The following is an 8,251-nucleotide window of genomic DNA, read 5'->3' as shown; positions in this document are numbered from 1 at the left end:
TATCAAGCGGAGTGCCCCAAGGGCTGGTCCTGGGGCTGGTTTTGTTCAATATCTTCATTAATGATCTGGATGATGGGATTAATTAATTGCACCCTCAGCAAGTTTGCAGATGACATTAAACTGGGAGGAGTGGTAGATACGCTGGAGGGTAGGGATAGGATACAAAGGGACCAATACAAATTAGAGGATTGGGCCAAAAGAAATATGATGAGGTTCAACAAGGACAAGTACAGAGTCCTGCACTTAGGATGGAAGTTACAGACTAGGGACTGAGTGGCTAAGCAGCAGTTCTGCAGAAAAGGACCTAGGGGTTACAGTGGATGAGAAGCTGGATATGAGTCAACAGTGTGCCCTTGTTGCCAAGAAGGCTAATGGCATTTTGGGCTGTATAAGTAGGAGCGTTGCCTGCAGATCGAGAGATGTGATCATTCCCCTCTATTCAGCATTGGTGAGGCTCATCTGGAGTACTGTGCCCAGTTTTGGGCCCCACACTAAAAGAAGGATGTGGAAAAATTGGAAAGAGTCCAGTGGAGGGCAACAAAAATGATTAGGGGGCTGGAGCTCATGATTTATGAGGAGAGGCTGAAGGAACTGGGATTATTTTGTCTGCAGAAAAAAAGAATGAGGGGGATTCAACTTTGAGGGGATGCTTTCAGCTTCCTGAAAGGGGGTTCCAAAGAGGATGGATCTAGACTGTTCTCAGTTGTAACAGATAGCAGAACAAGGAGTAAGGGTCTGAAGTTGCAGTGGGGGAGGTTTAGGTTGGATATTAGGAAAAAAAATTCACTTGGAGGGTGGTGAAGCACTGGAATGGGTTACCTAGGGAGGTGGTGGAATCTCCTTCCTTAGAGGTTTTTAAGGTCAGGCTTGACAAAGCACTGGCTGGGATGATTTAGTTGGGGATTGGTCCTACTTTGAGCAGGAGGTTGGACTAGATGACCTCCTGAGGTCCCTTCCAACCATGATATTCTATGATTATAAGTGCTTCAAAATGGAATCCTTGAGGACCTGCTTCATGATTTTGCCAGGGACTGAAGTGAGGCTGTATGTCCCTGGGTTCTCTTTCTTCTCTTTTTTAAATATGGGCACTATATTTGCCTATTCCCAATCGTCTGGGACTTCCCCCGAGCACCACAAGTTTTCAAAGATAATGGCCAATGGCTCTGCAATCATATCAGCCAACTCCCTCAGTCCCCTTGGATGCATTAGATCTGGACCCATGGACTTTTGCATGTCCAACTTTTCTAAATAGTCCTTAATCTGTTCTTTCACCACTGATGGCTGCTCACCTCCTCCTCCTCCTCCCCATACTGTGTTGCCCAGTGCAGCAGTCTGAGAGCTGACCTTGTCTGTGACTGGCCCTGTATGGTTATTCGGCTCTTTCCCCTCCCCCATTGCCATTCACACTCTCAGTACACTGTGCACTGCCATCTAGGAATAACAGTGTTTGTGGGATAAGAGGTGTAGGCTGAGAAATAAGATCCGGTGAGGAATGTTAGGTGACAGTAGGACATGCCATCTTAGCAACAGGAGAGAGGTGACCTTTCTGAAGATGGAGAGGGATGTAAGCTAATGGAGGAAAAATACTGGTTCTGGAGGAACAGAGGTGGACTAGCCAGAAACCCTATTACAGAGGCTGCAGGTAAGATGTGATCTCCCAAACATGCACCACTGCATGTCCTATCCTTGCATCTGGCTTCCTGCAGGAAACAGCTGGAGACCCAACTATTCTCCTTCTGCATTGATGGGGGCTGGTCCAGTGGCATATGTGTTGAGAAGGATGGGTTTGGGACTGCAACAGGCGTGGAAAAGACAAATCCAACAGTTTAACAGAGTCAGCCCTGTTGCGGCAGCAGCAGCCATAGCAGCAGCATACCCTTTCCCCAAACCTACTGCTTCAGGTCAGCCCTTGAGCCACTCAGCAACATAAGAACATATATAAGAATGGCCATACTGGGTCAGATCAAAGGTCCATCTAGCCCAGTATCCTGTCTTCAGACAGTGGCCAATGCCAGGTGCCTCAGAGGGAATGAACAGAACAGGTAATCATCAAGTGATCCATCCCCCATCGCCCATTCCCAGCTTCTGGTGAACAGAGGCTAGGGACACCATCCCTGCCCATTCTTGTGTTATGAGGGGTAAATAACACTTCCTTAATTACTTTCTCCACACCAGTCATGATTTTATAGACCTCTATTATATCCCCCTTAGTTGTCTCTTTTCCAAGCTGAAAAGTCCCAGTCTTATTAATCTGTCCTCATATGGAAGCTGTTCCATACCCCTAATCATTTTAGTCACCCTTTTCTGAACCTTTTCCAATTCCAGTACACCTCTACCTTGATATAACGCTGTCCTTGGGAGCCAAAAAATCTTACCGCATTATAGGCGAAATCGGTTTATATCGAACTTGCTTTGATCCACCGGAGTGCATAGCCCCGCCCCTGGGAGCACAGCTTTACTGTGTTATATCGGGTCACATTATATCGGGGTAGAGGTGTATATCTTTTCTGAGATGGGGCTACCATATCTGCATGCAGTATTCAAGATGTGGGCGTACCATGGATTTATATAGAGGGAATATGATATTTTCTGTCTTATTATCTATCCCTTCCCTAATGGTTCCCAACATTCTGTTACCATTTTTGACTGCCACTGCACATTGAGTGGATGTTTTCAGAGAACTGTCCACAATGACTCCAAGATCTACTCCCTTCCTGTAGAAAAGCCCTGTCTGATGGAATGGGACCATCATCAATGGACAAGCTGCCCTTGTATAAAATATCTGTAGCTGCCTGCAAATAACAGGGTTTCATGGTCACACGAGGGAGACATTTCAGTAATTTCTACTATAAGATCTATTAGCTTGTCTAGTCCCCCCTGTGGCCCAGCTAGCCCAGGGCTCCCTTGCCTTTTGTCTAGTCCCCCACTTTGGCCTGGCTTGCTCAGGGAATCTTCCTGTGGTACATCCAATGCCTTTGTCTGGGCTGATTTTAAATGACTTAATCCCAAGCAAAGGAGATAGCAGGAATCAATATAGGCCTGTCAGACAGTCCGGGGAGTTGTGGAGGAGGAGAAGATAGCAGTAGAATTAGTGGATGTTTCCCTCACTGGTAAAATGCATGGTGTGAAATGTTAGGCTTCTGCTTAACACTTCTGTGGTTATTTTTGGTGGGAGACAAACACTTTCTACCAGGAAATACGGTTTCCTCGGCAGTTCAGAACTAATCACACACAAGCTTTGTCCCTTTGCCACCCAGTGAGGCAGAGCTTACAAATAAAAGCCTCACTAGTCCTTTGGCCAAATGCATACTCCCTCTCCCCTGCTCAGATCGCCATGGTTAGCATTCCCTCCATGGAGAGGTACCCATTTCCTTGGGAACAGGGAGGATCGAATACACATCAGTTGTGTGGGGGGGGGGGGCTGGGAGTGATTTGTGAGCAGAAATTCTTACTTCTGACTTTATCCTCTTAACCCAGCATGGCAGAAGAAGCACTGCACCTTCAGCTCCAGGTGGATCTAAGTCCTGTGCTGGAGATCGAATTTTAGTTGTATGGTGTCCACACCAATTTGTTCTCCTGTTTCTTCTAAGGCCTATCAATAGTGCAGCACAGACTCCTCCTGCTGAGTGACATTTGGGTAAAAGCAGAGGATAGCTTGGACCAGACTTATCCTGCTGAGTCTCTCTCTTCTTGACATCCACTAATCAAGACCTTGTTTTGGACTTAAGTGTGTAGTGGATTTTGGGAAATGATGGGGTTAGTCTGTCCAGATATACCAATCTCCTAGAGCTAGAAGGGACCTTGAAAGGTCATTGAGTCCAGCCCCCTGCCTTCACTAGCAGGACCAATTTTTGCCCTAGATCCCTAAGTGGCCTCCTCAAGGATTGAACTCACAACCCTGGGTTTAGCAGGCCAATGCTCAAACCACTGAGCTATCCCTCCCCTCTGGAGGGAGGATAATTGACCTGGAGCAGCTGTCATTTAATTATCTAGCAGGGCCTGAGCTATCATTAGCTTAGCAGTGCTGCTCTGAGTCCAGCCTCTTGAGGCAGTGGATTCTGCTTCAGAATGGAGACTTGTACTTCAAGACATTTCTCATTACAGATGCTTGCTCAGCCCCATGGCTCCAGTGTTGCTATTTAAATACCCTTCCTTGTGCATCCATGGGCAGAGCAGAGTAAAAGCTGGCAGTCTCAGAACACTACAGTGGAGCCAGGAGTACAGTGATCTCTCCCTGGGCAGCATGAGATCATCTCCTTTGCTGTGGGATATGCATGAGGGTTAGTCGTACTCCTGTGTCAGCCATGCAGCAAGACCTTGGCAGGCTTAGCCTCCCTTGACTGCTTTTATAGACCTGATTTGTAACCTCCCTGCTCCCCACAGGTCCTTGTGGGAGATGGTCTGGTTAGGCTCCTGCCTCCCAGCACCACCACCCTGGCTGTTGTCTCCTGAGTGTGGTAGAACTACTTTAAAGGGGAGGGGGCGGAATTAACCAGTGGTCTTGACTACCTGCTGGCCTAGAGGGGAGTAGCTTAGCTGTGAGAGAGCATACCGACTAAAATAATCTGCACTTGGATAGCTGGGCTCCCCAGCCCAGCTAATGCCAGACTAGCTAGAGAAAACTCTTGAACAAAAAGGGAGTGTGTATTATTCTCTCACTTCCCACCCAGAGATGTTAAGGACAACAGCTTTAAAAATGGCCTCTCGCTGCGTTCCCAAACTTTGACCACTAATGTTTGAATTTTGATAGGTACTTGGTACTCCCAGCTTCCCTTGACTCTAGGAACTGTGGGTTTTGAATGCTTCTGAAAATAAGGCCCTAGCTCTTTAAGTTTGGGTCTCTGTGTTGAAATGAGAATCCTCTCTTGCTTCAGTGGGTCTCCAGGTAGCATTGCTCACTTATTTGGAGGAGGGAAACTAGGAAGGGACAGCAGATGAATAAAAATCCTTGTTTTCAGTGGCTGTTCCATGGGGATACATTCTTCCAATAAACTAATTTAAGTAAACAAGCCAGCCAGGTCATTGTGTTGCCAGAGAAATTCCTTGTTCAACCACAGTAATGAGGTGTCCTAATACAGAAGAGCAAGTGGTTAAGCTTCTCATCTAACAGATGTTCCAGGTCCTGTGACTGGAAAAGCAAGTCCAGTTCTCATAATGATTTCATCACATTGGATGGTATTGGGCTCATCTCAGAGAATGCATGTAGCTAGTGTGGAAGTTTTAGAGGAGCATCACTGTATCATCTCTCCCAGTGAGAGTATTTCCAAATAGACACGTGGCTACTTCCTGCGTTTCCTCTCACAGCTGTTCTTAGAATGTTAAAGTGCATGCTGTAGTGCTTTCCCGACAGGGTTTGGCTATACTTGCAGCTGTACAGTGCTGGGAGTTAAAGCTGTCTTTGTAGAGCTGTGTAGGGAAAGCGCTGCAGTGTGGCCACACTGACAGCTACCAGCGCTGCAGTGTGGCCACATTTGCAGCATTTGCAGCGGTGTTGGGAGTGGTGCATTATGGGCAGGTATCCCAGCATTCAAGTGGCTGCAACATGCTTTTCAAAAGAGGTGGGTGGAGTGGAGTGTGACAGGGAAAGGTAATAATTGGAGATATACCAATCTCCTAGAGCTGGAAGGGATCTTGAAAGGTCATTGAGTCCAGCCCCCTGCCTTCACTAGCAGGACCAATTTTTGCCCCAGATCCCTAAGTGGCCTCCTCAAGGATTGAACTCACAACCCTGGGTTTAGCAGGCTAATGCTTAAACCACTGAGCTATCCCTCCCCTGGGAGCATGTGGGAGAGAGAGAGAGTAGATTTTTGGAGCTGACACTGTGTCAGCTCCCTACCTTACAAGTTCCGACCCCTTCCCCCACCCCTCTCTCATTCACTAAATGCCCTCTTTGTTTTTTTCCTCACAGACAAGATAAGCAGCTGCTCCGAAACAGACCCTCCCCCTCCCTCCCGCATGCCGTACTGCTTCTCTCCTCAAGAAAACATTCCAAAGGGATCCCTCTGCCTGCCTCTGCTCGAGCAAACAGTAGCTGTTTTTGTTTTTTAGATAAGCAGCTCCAGGAGCCCCGAGTTCACAACAAAACAAACAGAGGCATCACAACAAAACAAAGAGTGTTATCTTTACTTAAAAAGCATTATGGGAAGTTCTGGAGGTCAGTTACAGCGTAGTAAGATGAATCACTGTTTACAGTGGCACTCCAGCACTGCAGCACCAGCGCTGTTCTCTTTATTCCTCTTGTCGAGGTGGAGTACAACCAGCGCTGTAGCCAGGGAGATACAGCGCTGTATGTGCCTTGCCAGTGTGGACGGGGAGTAAGTTACAGTGCTGTAAAGCCACCACCAGCGCTGTAACTCTCAAGTGTAGCCAAGCCCTTAGTTCAGCAGCTGATATTGAAAGCTGAAGGTCTCAGCCTCCACCATATGCATGTAAACTCCTTCACTTCAGTGATAGCTCCAGTTCAGACAAGAGTCTTCCAAATCACTTGCATCTAGCTACTTCAGGGGTAAGATTAGAGCTCTGCAAGAGGAAGAACCTTAACCAGAAGTCATTTGCTAACTCAGCCCCCTCTGAGGAGAGGCTGGAAGTGAGAGGGAGTTCATTTCCTGCTGCCATTCAATACTCCTGAGGTGCAAGATTGTGGATAATGAAGCTGGCAGGCTCCATAGCTCTCACAGACAGGCATGAGAGGAAGGAGCATGCAAGTCTTTCTGGTGCTGTACCTCCTTATGTTTGGTAGGAGCAGGAAGAGTTCACTTGCACCAGCCTTGTGGCAGGTATGATGTTACTTTGTTACAGGGAGCATAAGTAATAGATAGCTGAAGAGAACCACTTACCAGTTCTATTTCAATCTAGCACCCTAATTGAGACCAGCTTTGTTATCTTAGTACCCTGAGCCAGTCAGTCCTTACAACTCTAGGCATATTACTGTTACAGGACATGTCTGGTATTTTACCATGTGTATCTGTTACATGTTCAATACCTGCTCCCACCACTTTGTGTCCTGACTTGCTAGTTACCAAGACTGTGCCTACAGTTACAAGGTAACAGGATACTTTTTTCTCAGTGATGTTTAAAGTCTTATAGATCAGGGTCACTTCTGAGCTGGGAAACAGGTTCTTCCCTGACTGAAGGTCAGCGAGAGCAGTTTCAGGCCCCAGATGGATTATTTTCTGCCGAAGGATCCAGCCCCTTATTTCTTTCTGAAACCCAGGAGAGGAATAGACTTTCTGGCTTGCTACAGTCAACATGCAAGTCTTGCATGATCATTATGCAAAATAACTGCTGATAAAGCTGTGTTGAGTTTCAAATCAGGTGCCTGGCACCAGGCCTGTCACAGTAATAGATCATGTGAGAGCTGTGTGGATACCACTGTATGACTTACTAGGAGCCCTGCATTACTCATCCATTCTTTGGGGCAATAAAACCAGAGTCTCAGTTATTAATTTGATTAACAAAGGAGGTAGCAAGTCAGACCCCACCTTTATCCTCTCCTTACATAAAAGGTGCACCTATTTAACCATGTAACTGCCATAGTGTATCAGGCCTGAGCTCCATCTAATCCAGTATCCTGACAATGGCCAGTATTAGATGCTTCAGAGGAAGAACTCCACAAGGCAGCTGTGGGATAATCTGCCCCCCACCATGTCTATGACATTACACCCCATATTCTTCATAAAAATAGTTATAATATGAATATGGCATAACTAAGATATTTTATGCAAGATGGGTCATATATCATTGGAAAGGTTATGATTTGCTGGTTATCCAATTTGTATGCATGTATCATTTCTGTATCTGAAGTTTGTTACATAGTCAATATTCCTATCACAACTGTGTGTGTACTTGGGGAATATTCACCAGACAGTATGCAATCAGCCTGAATGGCTCATTAGGAAGAATAAGACGACTTTGAAGATACTAATCTCCTGCTTTCCTGCAAAGCTTCCTGGGTTGCTGCTTTGACACTACAGGGTCAGGTGATTGTGTCACGTGGTACTAGACTTGGACTTTTAATATTTTTCCACTAAGAGGGTGTGGGGGGTCTGACTGAGAAACAAAAGATTCCCCACCATATGTAAATTCTATTTAAGGCTGGAGAGAGAGTTAATCATGGTCGCTGGTTCTTCACTGAATCCCTGCACAGGAGGACTGCTGTAAACACCTAAGACTGATCAGGGGAGAAGGACTAGGACCCAGGCTCAGAAAGGTCAGCCTCTGAAGGGTATACCTGGAGATTTAAGCTGCCAAC

This window comes from Mauremys reevesii, linkage group 10, assembly GCF_016161935.1.
Source record: "Mauremys reevesii isolate NIE-2019 linkage group 10, ASM1616193v1, whole genome shotgun sequence".
Classification (NCBI taxonomy): Eukaryota; Metazoa; Chordata; order Testudines; family Geoemydidae; genus Mauremys; species Mauremys reevesii.
This window is presented reverse-complemented; position numbering follows the sequence as displayed.